This window comes from Palaemon carinicauda, chromosome 2 (assembly GCF_036898095.1).
Source record: "Palaemon carinicauda isolate YSFRI2023 chromosome 2, ASM3689809v2, whole genome shotgun sequence".
In the NCBI taxonomy this organism is placed as follows: Eukaryota; Metazoa; Arthropoda; class Malacostraca; order Decapoda; family Palaemonidae; genus Palaemon; species Palaemon carinicauda.
In genome coordinates, this window is record NC_090726.1 from 150,150,606 (window position 1) to 150,170,461 (window position 19,856).

Below are 19,856 nucleotides of genomic sequence, written 5' to 3' on the forward strand. Positions count from 1 at the left end.
CCCGGCTATCCCTTTTTGTTTTCTTTTCTTTGTGGAAAAAATGACGATTCTTTCTTTTTAGTATTGTTTAGCTTAAGTGTATAAAAGGGCAATGATTTTTCTTTTATGTCATGAGTAAATTTTCGGTAAAGGAACATATTGAACAAGAAGTTATTGCCCCGTCTTATCGTAGGGACGCCTTTTCCTTTTGGCAGCAGCAACGAGATGAAAGACCTTATCAAGTTCGCCTGTGTATAGCTGCCAAGGTAGTTAAGAGTCTCATGCTTTACGTGACTAACGGAAAGCCTTTGAAAACAAATGAATAGCATTAATTGGCCTTAGAAGATAAGAGGTATTGCAGATATCGTGACAGTCCGCTTTCGTTCCGTGCATGTGCCGCGTCACTAAGCAAAGAGTAATCATTAAAATGATAATAATGCAGTACTGTACACACTTCTATCTATCGACATGTTGTAGGGAAGCTTTGTGCTCTGAATTCGTCCTTGATTCAGTCCTATGGGGGAGGACTGCAACAGTGACTCTTGCGCAGGTTTCTCTGTAAAGTTTAAATTTTTTTATAAAAATTCTTGTGCATTAATGACTAGAATGCGCCATATATGCGTACTGTATATACAGTATATGTATATGTATTTATAAATTTATATATATTATATATACATACTTGTATTTATTGATATGTGTGCATATATATATATATATATATATATATATATATATATATATATATATATATATATATATATATATATATATGTGTGTGTGTGTGTCTATGTGTGTGTGTCTGTCTGCATTTATATATGTATGGATGCTTATGTATATATAATGTATGTACATATACAAAAAATGTATATGTATATAGTTTGTGTAGCCATGTATGAGAGAGAGAGAGAGAGAGAGAGAGAGAGAGAGAGAGAGAGAGAGAGAGAGAGAGAGATGAAAAATGCCTGTTCACTCATCCATTTGTGAAATGGGTATTTCTTAATCACAAGGAACTGTTGTTTAGATAATAGGCCAAAGGGCCGATACCTTATGAGAACACGATGAGCATAACTGGTACCTCTTCCCTTTTCCCAGTCCCTGAATATTTATAAGCTTCGAAAAAAAAACTATGTAAAAAATCGAATTTTTAATTTATTTTGGACCTTTCTAACTTCTTGAGGTCTGGCAGTACGCGAGCCCTTGTGCCATTAAAGGAATATGGGTTTTTCTTAAAAATTATTGTTATGTACAATTTATCAATGCTATTACTTTCAGTGTGGATTATTATTATTTTTATTTCAGTGAGCTACATTAAGTAGGTAAAATTATTTCAAGAATAGTGATCAGAATGAGGTTAACGATATTTAAGAATGTTCAATTGAAATAAACAGATTATGATTAGACCATCTAATAAGTTGAAACATAATTTTAAGATTATGAAAAAAAGGAGAGAGAGAGAAAAAGTAAAGACATGGCTGGTATTCCAGGATGTACGGCGACAAATGGACAAAAATAGTTTTGAAAAAATGTTACAATGATACCCGAGATACACAGTGGTTTTACTAACATGTATTAACATAATACGTTAAAAGGCGATAGAAAGAGAGTAATTGAAAAAGGGGTGATTCTTTTGAGAGATTTTCTGGTTCCTTCTTTCTCTGAAACAACGTTGAGGGTCATTTGGCATTTAGGTCATTGTGTTACGTTGCATTTTGGGTAATTGTGTAACTCCCTTCCTTATCATATTCCCTCTTTGCATGGAGAGTTTTTCCTCTTACTCCAAAGTGATTTTGTTATTCTTCCCTTTTTAAGTGTTAATTTTTACTTTGCATTTTTGGTCTTTGACAATTTGTTGGACTCTATGATGAGCACAAGTTTTCTGATTTTCTTGGGTTAAACGTTCATAATTGTTTGCCCATTTTTTGGATGACGGAAAACAATATTAAAAAAAAAAATGTTTTATATGTTTGTTCTGCATATGATTTGTTTCCATATGCACAGACATTTTGTACACTATAGAAACCTTGAAATGTCTCTGTTTTTAAAGCTTTCATATATTGCTAAGGTGCCTAGGGATAAAAGTAGTAGTGTGTGCGTGTGTTTGTGTGTGTGAAAATGAAATTCATTGGCTACTTCATGACATTGTTCATGAAGGGTTTCCTAATACTGCGCTCTGGCCAGTATTGAAGGTATTTAATGAACCCGATAAGTTGTGATGAAAAATATTTGCTACCTTTGCTGGATAAATGTCTTGTATTGCATTAACTCCTAAGTAGTATTTTAGATGGCGTTGTCAACCCCATGCCCTTGGGGTCACAATTTGGGATTGAGAAGAAATCCGAGCCTAAATCCGCATCTAAAAATATCCCGAGAATCGGAAAGAGGACGCATTTTAGAGGCCGACTGAAAGGTCAATGCCAAAAAGCCAGAAAATAATATAGGGAAATTAGGTTGCAAATTTTCTTCTTTCCGGAAAGAATTTGTACATCATATTCTTCTTGACCCCGTTTTTGGGGGGAGGCAATTTGGATTTTATGTGAATCTCGGAATACAAACTTATTAAAGCCAGCAGTTCTACCAAAGTTAAAATTGTTTGTACTCGTTTCATACAAGCCAATTGTCGTTTTAAATTTGTTAAGCCTCTTTACTACAATCCAAGATAATGTCAACGAACCCCGTTGGGATCTTTAAACATTCATTATTTCCGTCAATAAAAGGAAATGTGCGCGTTCTCTTTAAACGTTGGATAATATATATATATATATATATATATATATATATATATATATATATATATGTATATGCATATATATATACATATATATATACATATGTATATATATATATAATTTATATATATATATATATACATATATATATATACATATATATATATACATATATATACATATATATATATATATATATATACATATATATACATATATATACACATATATATATATACATATATATATACATATATATATATACATATATATATATATATATATATATATATACATATATATATATATATATATATATATATACATATATATATATATATATATAGATATGTATATATATATATATACATATATATATATATGTATATATATACATATATATATATAGAGAGAGAGAGAGAGAGAGAGAGAGAGAGAGAGAGAGAGAGAGAGAGAGAGAGAGAGAGAGAGAGAGAGAGAAATTGAATTGATCACCAGTTTACTAGCTGTATTTGCTGCAGATATATGATATATTGAAATTTCCGTGTCTTCAAAATGCAAAAATATATTAATTCTTGTGGCTTTGTTAAATTTTAAATGTAGGATTCTTTCGGTCAGTAAGGGAGGAAGAGAACTGGAAATAGGATCTTTTATTATTACGTTGGATGTCAAGGACCTGTTGCTGCTACGGTGTGCAGTCGAAGATATCATTGAGTTGTCAATGGAGTCATATCACCTTCACTGAAGTAAATCTGAAGTCTGGGGTTGGCCCTTGTCAACTGGTATATCAGGATATTATTCAAACATTTTTTGTTCTTTTTATATTAATATTGATTGCTTTACTTTATCCTTGAATTCTTTAAAAAATTTAAGTCCTTTGTGACACGTCCCAGGTAGCTTGAGCTTGAGACAGGTGTCTTTCAAATCGACCTTTTCCTGACACTTTTATATTTTTACTTTGTAATATTTCCCCCTTGTAGTCGGTATCACCATGTGTTCAGGAAGCCATTAGATTTGATTGCCAGTGCTCATTAATGTTAGATTGTTGTTATAAAAATCTACAGGAAACAAATAACGAAATTAGGTTTCGGTGCATTCTACTACTAATGGTGATGAATCAATGAAGTGGTCCATCTAGCATTACTGTTTAAGTCTGCGTCCAACTTGGTCCCCAAAGTAGGATCATATAGGATCATATCAATGATATCGTTCCTCTTCCAAACCTGACGCCATCAAACTGAGGCCTTTAGTAAAGGCACTTTGGCGAGATCTACAGTATAGTAGTAGAGCCCATAAGCCAGGCAATTGTCAATTTCATGATACAAGAGTGACATTTGGCAGAAATATTCATGGTGGGGGAGTAGTCTTTAAGAAGAAAAAGTGCTATCCTCCTGAAATTCCCTTTTGTTGTCATTTTCCAAAAAAGGCCGGTATATGACTATTATCGTAAATAAATGCCTATATATTATTGTATGAATAGCAAGAATTCAATTATTATTGCGATAAATTCGGGGTTTTCTTTGTCATAAAATTGCAGATTTTACTTAGGAGAACAGTCTTTGCCATTCAGGAATCAAATTTGTCGCCCATTTTACAAGATGGCCGACCGGTAAGCTTAAAATGCAATATAATCTAAATTTTTCCTTGATTCGACATATTTGTTCATATTCATACCCTTTTGTTCACATATATAATTAGAAGATATTTCTAAGTGACAATTGGCTACCGCTAGAGAGTTATGGGATCCTTTGACTGGTCAGACAGTACTATATTGGATCCTTCTCTCTGGTTACGGTTCACTTTCCCTTTGCGGCGTACATATACACTGGATAGTCTGGCCTATTCTTTACATATTCTCCTCTGTCCTCATACACCTGACAACACTGAGATTACCAAACAAATCTTCTGCACCCAAGTGGTTAACTACTGCATCGTAATTGTTCATTAGCTATTTTCCTCTTGGTAAGGCAAGAAAAGACTCTTTAGCTATGGTAAGCAGCTCTTCTAGCAGAAGGACACTCCAAAATCAAACCATTGTGCTCTAGTCTTGGGTAGTGCCATAGCCTCTGTACCATGGTCTTCCACTATCTTGGTTCAGAGTTGTCTTGCTTGAGGGTACACACGGGCACACTACTCTATCTTATTTCTCTTCCTCTGGTTTTGTTAAGTTTTTATAGTTTATATAGGAAATATTTGTTTTAATGTTGTTACTGTTCTTAAAATATTTTATTTTCCCTTGTTTCCTTTCCTCACTAGGCTATTTTCCCTGTTGGCGCCCACGGGGTTATAGCATTCTGCTTTTCCAATTACGGTTGTAGCTTAACAATTACTGATAAAAATAATTATGTCTCAAATTGCGAATTATGATTATATTAGTGTCTGTGTTTCCTTCTATCCTTGTTGAACATCAGTGTTTTTGACATCCTTATTTACTGTTCCCGGCAGCATTTACAAATCGGTTCCATGGTGGTTCCTACAATTCTCCTATTGCGGTTTGCCATCCTCTTTTGTTCATCCCCATCGACTGTAGAAGTGCATTGAAGTTCTGAATCACGTTAAATACATTGTCTCTAAATATGACTCCTCTTATCAGTTAGGTCATATTTGGGGACTGCTCTTTTTGCATGTTTCTTTAGTGCATTTTCAGTTGGTTGAATTACCATGTGACCTCTGCTTCCGGGCAGAGATCAAGTCTTGCTTCGTCTTCTAACGAGGTCGTGTTAGACTTACTTACTTTACTTTGATGGCTGCTTTTCCGGTCCCATACAGCAGGGGAACCCTGCTCTCTACAGGACCTCCACTGTCGTTTTACCTTGTTCGTTCAGAGTATTTAACGTTTCATATCGCGTATTGTTCATTTACTGTTAAATCATCACTGTCAATGTCAGGATGCCTGAAAACTTTAAATCAATCAATCAATCAATCATCACTGTCAAAGGACTCATGAAATAAAAAAGTCTTCAGTTTCCTCTTGAAAGCCTTAATGTCTTCAATCATTCGAATGTTTCGTGGGAGCTTATTATATAGTCTCGAGGCCGCATATTTAAAGGCTCTGGAGCCTAAAGTAGACATAAATCTAGGTTCCAACAGTTTGAAGCCATCTGTAATTATTCTCATGTCGACACGATTTGTTGGCTGCGCAATATGTAGCAATTCTTTCAAGTATTTTTGACGACCGGTTCTTATAACTTAGTGGGTTATTGTACATATTTTGAATTCAATTCTCGCTTTAATCGGCAGCCAGTGTAAATCGATTAGTATAAGGGTGATCCTTTCTCTAGGTGGGACACCTTTTATCAGTCTTGCTCCTCTGATTATTATGTTTTGTAATTTCTTACGTTGCACATTTGGTAAATTGTAGTAGATAGTTGCAGTAGTCAATCCTGGTAATAACACAGTTTATCACAAGTTTCTTTACAGAATTTTCGTCCAGGTACTTTTTTATAAACATAATATTTCTTAGATGATAACCAGCAGTTTTTATTACATTATTTATTTGGGTATTTAGAGACAGGTTACAGTCAAGAAATACACCCAAATCTCGAACTTTACTAGATACCGGCACCGAGTCATTATTTATGTTCATTTGAATATCACCCAAGTTTCTCACGCTGTTTCTCTTACCCACCACCATGAATTCAGTTTTGTTCTCATTTAATTTTAGTTGTTTAAATGTCACCTATTCTCTAACACTATCAAGGATTCGGTTTAGAGTTTCAGTAGTGTCATGTATATCATTTATGGAGAAGTAAAATTGTGTGTCATCTGCAAATAGTTTAAACTTCACGCCATGCCTTTGTAGCATTTTCGATAGACCAATAGTATAGATGCAGAATAAGATTGGGCCAAGTACACTCCCCTGGGGTACCCCTCTGTTTAAGGGTTCATATGATGAATGAGAGTTTCCAATTTATACACAATAATTTCTACCAACTAAGTAGTCTTTTAGGTATTCGAAGGCTTGATCTTCAACGCCGATGGGCCGTAGATCATTTATTAGCAGTTCCTGCACCACTGTATCAAAAGCAGCACTGAGATCGAACAGTACTAAGATACCGCATTTATTTTCATCCATCATTTCTAGCATATTTACAACAGAGCAGATGGCTGTCTCCGTAGAACATAGTTTTCTGTAAGCAGATTAGTTGTCAAGCAAGGCTTCTATTACTTCTAAGTGGCTGACTAGTTGTGCAAGTATTACATATTCAAACACTTTTGAGACAAAGGATAGATTTGAAATAGGTCTACATGAGCTTATTTCCTGGTAGTCCTGTGCATTTTTCAGAACTGGTGTGACTTTAGCCATTTTCTCCGATTTAGGAAACTTACGCTCATCGATGCTTGCATTTGCTATTCTCGTTATTATTTTGGCTAGACTAGAAAAGTCTCTCCCTCCAATTACTTCAGATATTGGCATAGGATCGATCGCGCAGTTTGTTTTCTTTGCTCTCTTGATAATTCTGGTGATGTCATCTTGTGTTATGTTGTTAAATCGTATTAATTTTGTCTGTGTGCCTGGTGTCTCATTAATCTGTTGTTGAGTATGTACAAATGACCTAGTTATATTTTCAATTTTGTTTCTAAAGAATACTAGAAAACTATTTGCTAGTTCCTGGTCACTGTATCCATCAGGTAGCTTATTTTCTTTTACATTTCCCATTATACCATTCAGGAGATGATATAACTCATTTATGTCTGTTGCTGCATTAGAAATACAAATCCCTCCAGTACTTGTAGTTCAGACTCTGGAATTTCATATATATATATATATATATATATATATATATATATATATATATATATATATATATATATATATATATATATATATATATATATATATATATATATATATGGGAAAGGTATTTAACGGTGTTTTTCATGCTTGTGGGTTTTTAATCATCCAGTCAACTTAGAGTAGCAGTCGTTTTGTCAAGTTTTTGCAATAGCAATATCTGACATTGCAACACCATGATAGGATGTTCCTTGTGTGAACAAGAGGATGATGAGATATCAAATTTATGACAAGTCATGTTAATATCAGTGTAGCCAGACCTTAAACCGTGGAAAGCTTCTTACTAAGTTAAGTCCTGGTGAAATTGGTGCTCAAGAACAATAATATCGCTCGCAATGCTTGGCAAACTTCTACAAGTCAGAGAAATCACATCTCTATGCGATAAAGCTGGTGAATCCCCCTGATCAATAAAGAGTTATATCCTGTGCCTTTTTCTGAACTTGTGTACATTATTGATATTAAGGCTATTTATACAGAAACATCACCTATATAATATTAAGACTTCTTATCTAGTTTCCCTATACAAGCGCCAGTTACAGAAACTAGATGTAGATTCCCCAGACGTCAATACCACCAGGTTAAGAGGTGAGTTACACTCTATGATACCAAAGCTTTAGGCACATAGGAGAGGGCAAGATGTTCTTCTAGCATTCAGAATAGACACTGGCACAACGCTGTATGATGCTAACCACGATCGGGGTTTTTACTGGTTTATGATTCTTTTTTTGGTGTACTGGAGGCCATCCTGGATAAAAATGGCACCCATAATGGAATTTGTTATTGCTAGCATTTTTTTCTTAATAAATGATGTACTAAGTATATTCAAACCAAAGTTTATGCTTGTATCATCTAATGGATTATTCTGGCTAAAGGTCATATTGAGCTACCTCACTATGAAGACCATTAGATGCTACAGATGTTAGGTTGTTTATAACAATTATAAGTCCTTGTGATGGAAGTCAAACATATGTTTAGAGTGTTTGGTGTGAAAGTGGATCTGAAATGAGTGTGAATCCATGTCTGCTCAACATCTTTAGGGATGGAGTAATGTTAGGGGGCTGGGAAAGTATAGTGGATGTAGACATCTTTTTTATGATAAGGAAATGTGCTGTGAATGGGATCTGTAATGGTTATATCAGATCATATTGTGGTGATTTGGGATAATAAAGAGAAGCTGTAGAAGCTGATAAGAGAGTTTGAAAGGGTCTACAAGAGAATAGTAAATATGAGGAAGACTAAGGAAAAGAGAGTAAATGGAAACAGTGAAAGGTGCAATAATGAATATTATTATGGATGGTGGAAAGGTTGGTGTACACTACTTGATTTATAGGTATCTGGGGGTTAAGTTTGGCGAATGATAGCAAGGTGAAATTATTTATAGTCGCCGAATAGGGTAATCAAGACAGGTAGCAAGATGCGTGCTAAAGATTGGTAAGACTTGGATTATCTGTGTAATCCAAGGTAGAGATGCGTGAAGGGGTTTTTGAGCCGGCTCTCCTATTAAAGAAGTGATACGTTGTTCAGTTGAAAGAAAAAAAATTGAAACTTGAGGTGAAATGATTGAGTAGTATACAGTATATGGTGTAAGAAGATTCACCGGAGTGAAAAATGTAAAAATCGTTTAATGCTATGAAAGTCTTACTGTTCGGGAAGTTCATCCACGCTTCAGCCAAGCTTACGTTGTTGTTCTCGGGAGCCATTTCCTGTAAAGGTAAATAACTTATTAACGATGTCTATCTGATTAGAAGACCAACTAAAAGGAATTCTTATTTTTTCGTGGCTTGATACGCGTAGATATCGTATGCTCATTACGGGTTAGCTGTCATGATATTTATATTCAGACATACGCTCCCTCTATATGTGTATATATATATATATATATATATATATATATATATATATATATATATATATATATATATATATATATATGCGTGTGTGTTTGGATTTGTATGGTATTCACGATCTTAATTTGTTTATGGTGTTATTGCAACCTTGTCAACCAGTACGATGAATTGGTTATTATTATTACTTTTCTAAACCAGTGATATGATATGGAAATGGTGGTTCTTCAATAATGCTTCAGATACCATACATAAAATGAGACAACGCTCGCAAAGGTGATTAAAGGAGTACAAGTTAGGCTTGATAATGATAAATTTATAATAAAATATTTTCGATAAATAGGCTGCAGTATATAGCAAATAAGAAAATTGTAACAATTAAAGGGAACATTATTTTAGTATCGTTGAGTAATAGAGGAGACTGATTTCACTCAATCATAAGAATGATAAACAAAGAGAAAGTGATACTAAAGTAACAAAGGCTATGATGGAAAAAAAACATTTTTAACCTACTTCAAACTTGATTTCATTTGCAATAAGGCATCAAGGAGAAAAGGTTGATACTTTCCAGCCAAAAATACTGAAAAACACAAAATTTTTTACTTTTACTTAGCCTTGCACGGAACAAAAAAGTAAATCATATATAAGAGCAGCACACATCAATAACGAACAATCCTTTAATTTATATAGAAAATTGTCAATCCTCAAACCCCAGAGATAAAAGGCTCAAGAGACATAAAAATGTTCCACTTCATAAAAGGCGCTTCTTCTAATCTCGTCCGAATTTACTGACGTTGACAGAATTCAAAAACCCATTATCTCGGGCTTAAATGAGTAGTGGGAATTATAGGGTCTCCCTCCAACTACATTTTAATCAAAAACCTACCTTCCTATTCTCATGTAAACTAAAAATTACCTGCATTGAAACGATGCCAGAGAAAACATAATAATCACAAATTATATATATATATATATATATATATATATATATATTTATATATATGTATTATATGTATATTTATATATATGTATACATATATGAGATATTTGTATATACTGTGTATATATATATATATATATATATATATATATATATATATATATATATATAGAAGATATTTGCATATACTGTATAAATGGGTATACATACATATATAAATATATATATATTTATATACTGCATATATACGCATAAATTTTCGGTCGCGCTCAGGTCTCCCCATCCCTCGAATAGGGGGAGAGGGAGTAGTCATACCGTGGTGAGAGGGGTTGCGTTTGTGTGCATATTTATCTAAATATTTATTCATCATTTTTGGCGTGTCATGTACACTAATTTATGTATGTATATATATATATATATATATATATATATATATATATATATATATATATGCAGAAGAACCACAGGGAAAAGGAAAATACGAAATATACGGTTAAGTCCTGACTAGTTTCTTGATACTGCTTCAGAGGGCTGATTTATTGAGAGAGGTTTCTTTACATTTTATAGGGAAAGTAAACGTACGAACATACATATAGAGGCTTACAGAACAATGACACTCCCATACCAACTACCTGGGCTGTGGTCAGGTGTTTACTTTCCCTATAAAATGTAAAGAAACCTCTCTCAATAAATCAGTCCTCTGAAGAAGTATCACGAAACTAGTCAGGACTTAATCATATATTTCGTAATTTCATTTTCCCTGTGGTTCTTCTGCATCTGAGCATCACGTTTTTCTGTGATTTTTACGCATATATGTGTATATATGTGTATATATATATATATATATATATATATATATATATATATATATACGTGTATGTATATATATATAAGTATATATATATATATATATATATACATATATATATATTATTATTATTATTATTATTATTATTATTATTATTGTTGTTGTTGTTGTTGTTACGATTAGTGAATTACGTAAACTCCCAAGCTCCCAAGCTCACCTGCTTTATATTATATAAATCTGATATACATGAGAATACCTCCGAGCTCTGAGAATAATATGCAACTCCCAGACGTTAATATACTGTATATGGACACTGAATATCTAAAGGTGTCTTTACTTTGCACTCTAAACAAAACTGGGTGAGCACTTCACTTTTAACGGGAATTATTCTAAAACCAACCTCTTACTTTGGTTCTAAGTCAGGGATAAGAGTAGGCACTGAAATAGTTATTGGTGATCGAAATAATGCACACTTTACAAAAAATATATATATATTCTATAAAAAATAAAAATTCAAAATCAACACCAAAAAAAAATCACTCGAAATTTAAATCTGAACTAGACCTTAGACTTATGACAAAATGACACTTCAAGAACAATACAATTACTTGTTTCACTAGAAATTAACTTATGAAAATATTTGATTTTGACAATTAATGAAAATAAACAATAATTACACTTGCATATAAGTAACTGTTACTCTTACGACCTTTGGCCTCACACAAAGTTACAGAACGGTTAAGCAAAAATTAATGCATATTACTTTTAACCAAATCACACAGGGCCAGTCAAAAAAAAAAAAAATATATATATATATATATATATATATATATATATATATATATATAATATAATATAAACTGTACTTACAAATTTACTTCACTTCTTTCAAATTAAACCACAAAAATATCACCACTGTTTTAACAGGCACTCTTTACATTTGAGAGAAAGCACTTAGTGGCTGGATAGATGCTGGTGAGAGGAGTGTCGGACGTACTGCTCTGTTGGAATGTCAGGCTGGATCTCCCTCTCCAAAGCAGAGGAAGGCCCTTATATGCATCCTAATACATTCTGGAAGCTTCCAGCAAAGCATTCTCGAAGCGTGGGGGCATGGGCTCTCGCGGCGTCAATGTTGCCAACTTGGCAGTTTGAGGTATGGTTCTGTCGTCGTATGATGATGGCAACCCTCCCAGCTAACTCCACCCACCTTCTCTCGTAACATTAAAAAAAAAAAAAAAGGAATAAGTTTAATCGAGAACCTTCATGCAACTTCCAACCCCGTGGAAACATGATGCAGTCCCTCGTCTGCGTCATACAGTATACCTTTTAAAAAGATTATATAAGACTTCGAAACAAAAGTATGTGAAATGAAAATTTTATTCCTTAGAATAACATAAATCTACATATACGGAACTGAATGAAAATATAACTAAATGAATGATGACAGTCTTATGTAATTTATATACATTTACTTAATCCTACATGAGTGGGACCCACCTTACGAGTTGGCTATACATCTTACAAATACACAAATGAAATACGTAAATAAAATAATCTACTCTCATGTCAGACCAGCTTCGTAAGTATATATATATATATATATATATATATATATATATATATATATATATATATATATATATATATATATATATATCCATCCACTACAGGGCAAAAGCCTCGATATCCTTCCATTCATGTCTATTTATGGTCTTTCTATGCAAGTGGTTACCCGCATTTTTTCTTAGTTCATCAAATGTGAAGCGTTTAATCCAACCTAGTTCACTAGATGCGACTCACAGGATCAGACAATGTTATAGATCAGGGGTGGCCAACCTATGGCGCATGCGCCAACAGTGGCGCATTGCACGATTACAAGTGGCGCACTATACCCGAGATAATTTAAAAAAAAAAAAAACAAAGCCAGCTCATAAAAAAATAATACCAAAAATAATACTGATTTTTAGAAAAAAATAAAAAAATATTTAAAGGGACCATCCGCCATGTCCTGCATTTTTTTCTTTTAATTATTCAAAAAACACCATTTCTATATATGTGTTAGAGTTTAGACATATATAATACCTTCATCATATACCAACTTTACCGAATACATTGAAAAAATCATATTACTACGAGAGGCCTTTGATAGTCGTTTTAGTGATTTTGCTGAAGAAGATTGCATGCTTACATTTATAAATCCATTTTCACTTACTGAACATAACATTCTGAAGATGCCTAGTAATATACAGATGGAGCTTATTGGTCTAAAAGCAAATTCAGTGCTGAAGAGTAAATTTATTGAACTTCCCTCACTCCCAAGAGCATCTGAAATGCTTAATTTTTGGCGATTATTAACCGGTGAACATTTTCCAGAATTCAGAAAATTTACCCAAAGTTATGCCTGTCGCTTTGTAACAACATAAAGATGTGAGCAAATATTTTCATCCATGAAAAATATCAAGAACAAACTGAGGTCGCGACTATCCGATTCAAATTTGAAGAACTGTCTGTTGCTCTCAGTTACTAATTTAACTCCTAATATTACAGATTTGGTGAAAGCAAAGCAAAGTCAAAAGTCTCATTAAACATAGTTATGCTTATTTTTCCTGCATGTGAAATTACTTTTCTTTAACTGCTAATTATGTTCATATAATTTTTTTAGTACTTTTAGGAATAACTAATGAATATTATCAATGCAAATTCAGAGTCAATAAAGTAAGTACAGTTTACTTTGTATCCATGTTAAATCATTTCCTTTACAGCTGCTACATCTGCCCGCGCGCATACACACACACACACACACACACACACACACCCACATATATATATATATATATATATATATATGTATATGTATATTTATATGTATATATATATATATATATATATATATATATATATATATATATATAAATAAATATATCATATTATCATATGTATAACCACCAAATATGTCAAATCACCATAGTTAAGGGATTGAAAGGGGGTTTAAAGTTTGTGTGGCGCATCTGAATTAGAAGTGAAAAAAATTGGTGCATGGTAAACAAAAGGTTGGCCACCCCTGTTATAGATACTTTTGAAATGTACTCAGGATTTTTTCTTCAAATACATTTTCTTTAAAAAGACATAAATGCATCACTTTAGGTCCTTCAGTTAATGCATCACTTTAGGTCCTTCAGTTAATGCATCACTTTAGGTCCTTCAGTTAATGCATCACTTTAGGTCCTTCAGTTAATGCATCACTTTAGGTCCTTCAGTTAATGCATCACTTTAGGTCCTTCAGTTTGTTATTAATTTCACTTAATGTAATCATTCGTTCTCTTCTCTATCGATTATTTTGGTCGTGAAACAAGCACAGAATGTATTCATTTCAATGTTGTTAATGTTCTTGAAATGTATTGTTCTAATTGCCAGTTTTAAACATGTATGATTTCCTGTGTTAATGCATACTCGTTTCAGTTCTTCGTTTACTCGCAGTTAGTCTTTACTATGATCCTCTTCCGTTTTCCGTTGGGGTATACAATATATCTCACATTTTTATTAGCAAAGATCGTGTGTTATTCATTGTCTTTTCTTACGTTGATATTTTCGGCTAATCTGTATAGATCTTTACCAAATCAATAAGCTGAAGGATCCTTTGCTCTGTTTGTTTACGTTCGAAGTAATGATTGTTTATAAAAATCCCTAAAATGCGTTTTGGAAAAAAAAAAAAAAAAAAAGACTGCTTTTAAAATGCTTATAATTGTCGGTGTTTTTAAACCAAACCCCAATGAGTATAAATATAAGTCTTGGGAAGGTCAGAGCCTTGGCAATGTTGCCTTTTTTTGTGAGATTAAAATCTTTTAATTGCCTTAGTATTGCGTGTGTACTGTTCACGTTCGTGCAGTTGCATGCTGCGTATAATATTTGATTATGTTTCCGTGTCGCCTCCATACACCTGTGGCGCTTTTAAATGTTTTAATCATTTGACGTCCATAACCGTGACTACTCTCGGCTTGCAGCCTGAGTCCGTGTTGCTGATTGGCTTTGCTGAGCCTCCGCACGGCTCTTTTTTTCTTTTTTTTCTCTTTTTTTTCTTTTTTTTCGCTTTCGTATCATGCCGTTTATTTATATTATTGTTATCATTTTCATGTAGTTTCTTTCAAATACATACATTATTATCGTAGGTTTTTTTATTTTTAGATTTATTTCAAACATCCAAATACGACATGGCTCGTTCCCAAAAAAAATCCTGTCGCCTCTTTAGACCCACATTAAGCACCGGTTGAGGTACCTGGTTATTAGTTGACTGTCATACGTCGCAGTGGTGGTGGGAATAAGATAGAGAAACAAATCGTAATAAGTGTCATAACCCACCGTTAAAATGAGGACTCGAAGTAATCCTCACCGCCATGGTGAAGCCACTCAAAAGGCTTTCTTTCTTCGTATATATATATATATATATATATATATATATATATATATATGTGTGTGTGTGTGTGTGTGTGTGTGTGTATGTATATATATATACGCATATATATATATATGTTCGAATATATATACCATAGGCTATATATATGCATAGTATATGTGTATGTATATATATATATATATATATATATATATATATATATATATATATATATATAATGTGTGTGCGTGTGTGCGCGTGCGCAGTTATCATCATCATATTTATAGGATTATGAGGGACAGTCAGAGAGAAATCTATTCATTGCATACTACGTAGTGCGTGAGAAGGATAAGTGTGTAGACAACCTCCTGGTGAGCTGCATGCGTGGACGGGCGTGGTGCAAGGGGCAGTGAGTCACAATGACTCTCCCGAACAATCCGCGAAGAGACCTAATGATGAACTTGGTTAAAGGTCGAGTCACATTTCTTTCCTACCATTAAGGTATCCTTAATAAGCTGCTGCAAAGTGGTATTAACAAAGTTGTGATTTTCGTGATTTGTTCTTTCAGAGAGTGGCAGGATCTCAGACCACCCTAAATGAGGACGACGATTCCGTTGATTGCTTGGCCAACAACCAACCCGAGGATCTTGCCCAACTCGTAACTCAGGTGTGATTATAACATTTACTTTCTTTTTTTATTATTTTCTTGGGACACCACCGCTTGAGGTTTGGTGTTGGGGGTCTGATAAGGCTTCATGCGGATATAAAAAAATTGGAAAGAGTGCATACACGCATGAACTGTATTTTATAGACTTTGTATGTTGTTGTATTAGGTTGGGGGGAATTCCTAATATGACATTAACTGAATAGAGAAGACTTGAATGTAAGGCAACTTTACTTTTTAATCATTCCTCATAGGCATCTCGCATTCATTCTTATTGTAAGAAACATTACAGTGCTTTTATTATCAAGTCTTTTATTTGAGAACCCCATGATGCATCCGTCAATTCCAGTAATAAATTATTGTGCAATGTGTGTTATCTGGAAGAAATAAGTTCCTATGAATGACCTCCTTTCCCGATTCCCGTGAGAACTGATGACTTGTGGTGTTTCAGAGCGGAGTGCAGCAGGAAGCGGCCCTTTCCCTGTCTGAAGTGCACGAGCACCTGATCCGCTCTCCCCCGCCCACCACTCTTCCCAAAACCATCACCAAGAACATGTTTGTCTTCCCTCTCTCCAAGACAACCGACGATGGCGCTGTCGGCTCTCAGGTAAGTTTGGTCTCATTAGAAAGAAGGTTGGTAGTGGAGGTGATATGATAGCGTTCAGACATAATGCTCCTTAGGGAGGTAGTGCCATCAGTCCACCTCATGCGGTGCACTTTAGGCATTGCTTAAAAGGTCTTTGCTTGCAGCGCCCCTTCGATCCGAAGTACCATTTCATACTTCTGTTCCATTTTGCTCCCCAATCTTTATTCCCTTTTACTACATGCCACAACTGAAGTTGCAACTCTCCTCTGAATGGTCTTCTCATCGCCAGCATCCAGCCTTTCTGCCCGAAATGCTTAAATCCTAATCCATAAACACATATGTTACAGAGAGAGAGAGAGAGAGAGAGAGAGAGAGAGAGAGAGAGAGAGAGAGAGAGAGAGAGAGAGAGAGAGAGAGGTTCATACTTATTGAATAGTCGAAGCATCATTTCCGAAATGAATAAAAATTGGTGTAAATAAAATATAAATTCAAAACGTCTCAAATAACCATAAGATGACAAACATGAAATGGATATATATATATATATATGTGTGTGTGTGTGTGTGTGTGTGTGTGTATATATATATATATATATATATATATATATATATACATATATATATATACACACATATATATATACACATATATATATATGCATACAGTGTATATATATATATATATATATATATATATATATATATATATATATATATATATATATATATATATATATATATATATATATATATATAAATATATAATGAGCGTGAACACATGTCACTCCCTACGCAGATAGTGCCTTTAACCACACCATCTTCACAGCAGTTTCTCTCCTCTCTTAAGAGAGATGTGTCTCTCCATTCTTTCCTCATGGCAAAACCTTAAAACCCTCTCAAACACACTTACCCTTCCCATCACTTACTCTTGATTTGACCACTTCTATCTGAATTCTTGTTACATATTACAGGCTATGTAAACAGATCATCGCAATAGCTTTATTCTTCCTTTCATTTACATCCAACATCCACATTTTACTTTAAGGAAGAGAGAGTTAGCTCAACTATCTCATTATATAAACTTGTAGAATTAAAAATAAACGTTACAATCTAATCATGAATGAAAAAAACGTCGAAACACTTGAGCCAGCCATAAAATCGTAACGATGCTCATATCTTAGCGACAGATTTTTATAACTATTAAAACAGTTTATTAAATTGAAAGTCGTGTCCGAAACTACGGTACATCTGAATTTAGTCATATACTCAATAACAACCAAAATCCTTAGAGAGTCTGTAGTACGATTAGTCATGGTTGGGCTACATTCAATTAAAAGCAGTAAAACATCCTTACTTTCGTCGTCGAATTTTCTTGGTCTGTTCCCAGCTGGGATTTAGAAAGCTGTTTCTCCGATGTGTTGGAATCCTCGAATGATTGATTAAGCATTGTTTAAACCCCGAGCTGATTCGACGAAGTCCTGACCTTGTTCATAAGCAGACATGATGCGTACTATGTCCATATGTATTCGAGGCATGATAATGATACCTTTGATGCGGATTTTTGGGAAATCAAAAAGTAGACTGCCTTTCCACCAGTACAACAATTATTGATCATTCCTAAGCCTAATCTCTAATTAACAAGTACAACGTAATCTTTCACTCACCCCATATGAGGTAATTGGTATGAAAGAAGGTACTTTAAGAATCCATTATGCTTTGAGAAGAATCTTATATATCATGATTTAGCGAGATTAATAAGTAGATCCCTCAGAAAGGTTTTTTGTTATGAAAAAAAAATTACTTTGAACTTTGCATTTGTTTTACCGTTAGTGTGATGCACACTGTTTAAAGGTTTGCACTATAGTGGATGAGCGATTAATTTTGAAAAGGTTTCGTATTTTGCTAATTTCGTTTCTCTCTAGTACAACAATGGCGTATTAAACTAATACTGTTACAGGTATATGAACAGCGTCTAAGCTATTATAAATTTTAATTTTAATTTTTTATGATTGACTAAATAAACTGATGATTAAAAAAAAAAAAGAAATGATAAAATGTGTATTTCTTCCTTACCTGCTATATTCGATTAAAATCTTTTCACAATCTCTTGCATATTGTGCTTTTATCTTTGCTTTATCAATTCTAGGACCCCTATTCTCGCATCATACTCTCATGTGTTATATTTACTTAATATATATATATATATATATATATATATATATATATATATATATATATATATATATATATATATATATATATATATATGTATGTATATATATATATATATATATATATATATAGATAGATAGATAGATAGATATAGATAGATATATATATGGCTTCCGTGTCTGGGAACCAAACATATAATATGTAAGATGGTGGCTCCTGGGTCTGGGCACCAGAAATATATTATAAGACGGACCCATGTCTGGGAACCAAGCATATATATATATATATATATATATATATATATATATATATATATATATATATATATATATATATATATATATATATATGACAACTGCCAAGCTCAACAATCTCTCGAATTCCAAACTCACCTGTTTGCATTTACATTAAATCTGTTACACTTGGAAATATTGATACCCGAATTCTGAGATAGTTATATAACTCCCAGACAGCAATATATCAAAACACTGAATATCCAAAGGTCTCTTAAGTACAATCAAACAAAACATGGTAATTATTCTTAAGTCTTATTTAAAACAAACTCTTACTAGGATTCTTTACATGATACGAGCAGGGTTACAATAAACGCGGATGATTGAAATAATACACCCTTTATAAGAATAAATTTATTCTATATAAATTACAACACTTTGAAATAATTTAGATAAAAACAAAATAAATCACTCGAAATATTAAGTCTGAACAAAACTTAGATTAAGACAAAAATGTTACGATCTGAAAATTATATAGTCACTTGAGTTGAAATATTAAATCTGAATAAACCTTAGACTAAAACAAAAGAAATGCTTATGAAAATTATACAATCACTTGAAATTAAAATCTGAATACAATATTTAAAGTTTGATTCTTAATGAAAATAGATAACCAGATCACAATACATTTACCTTTCTCCTTACTACAGGGCCATT

The 19,856-nt window shown here is 33.2% G+C and overlaps 1 pseudogene; it reads left to right on the forward strand.

The window, feature by feature from the left end:
* The window catches only part of LOC137627797 (uncharacterized), a 155,149-nt pseudogene that overhangs the window by 114,260 nt on the left and 21,033 nt on the right, over positions 1-19,856 (forward strand).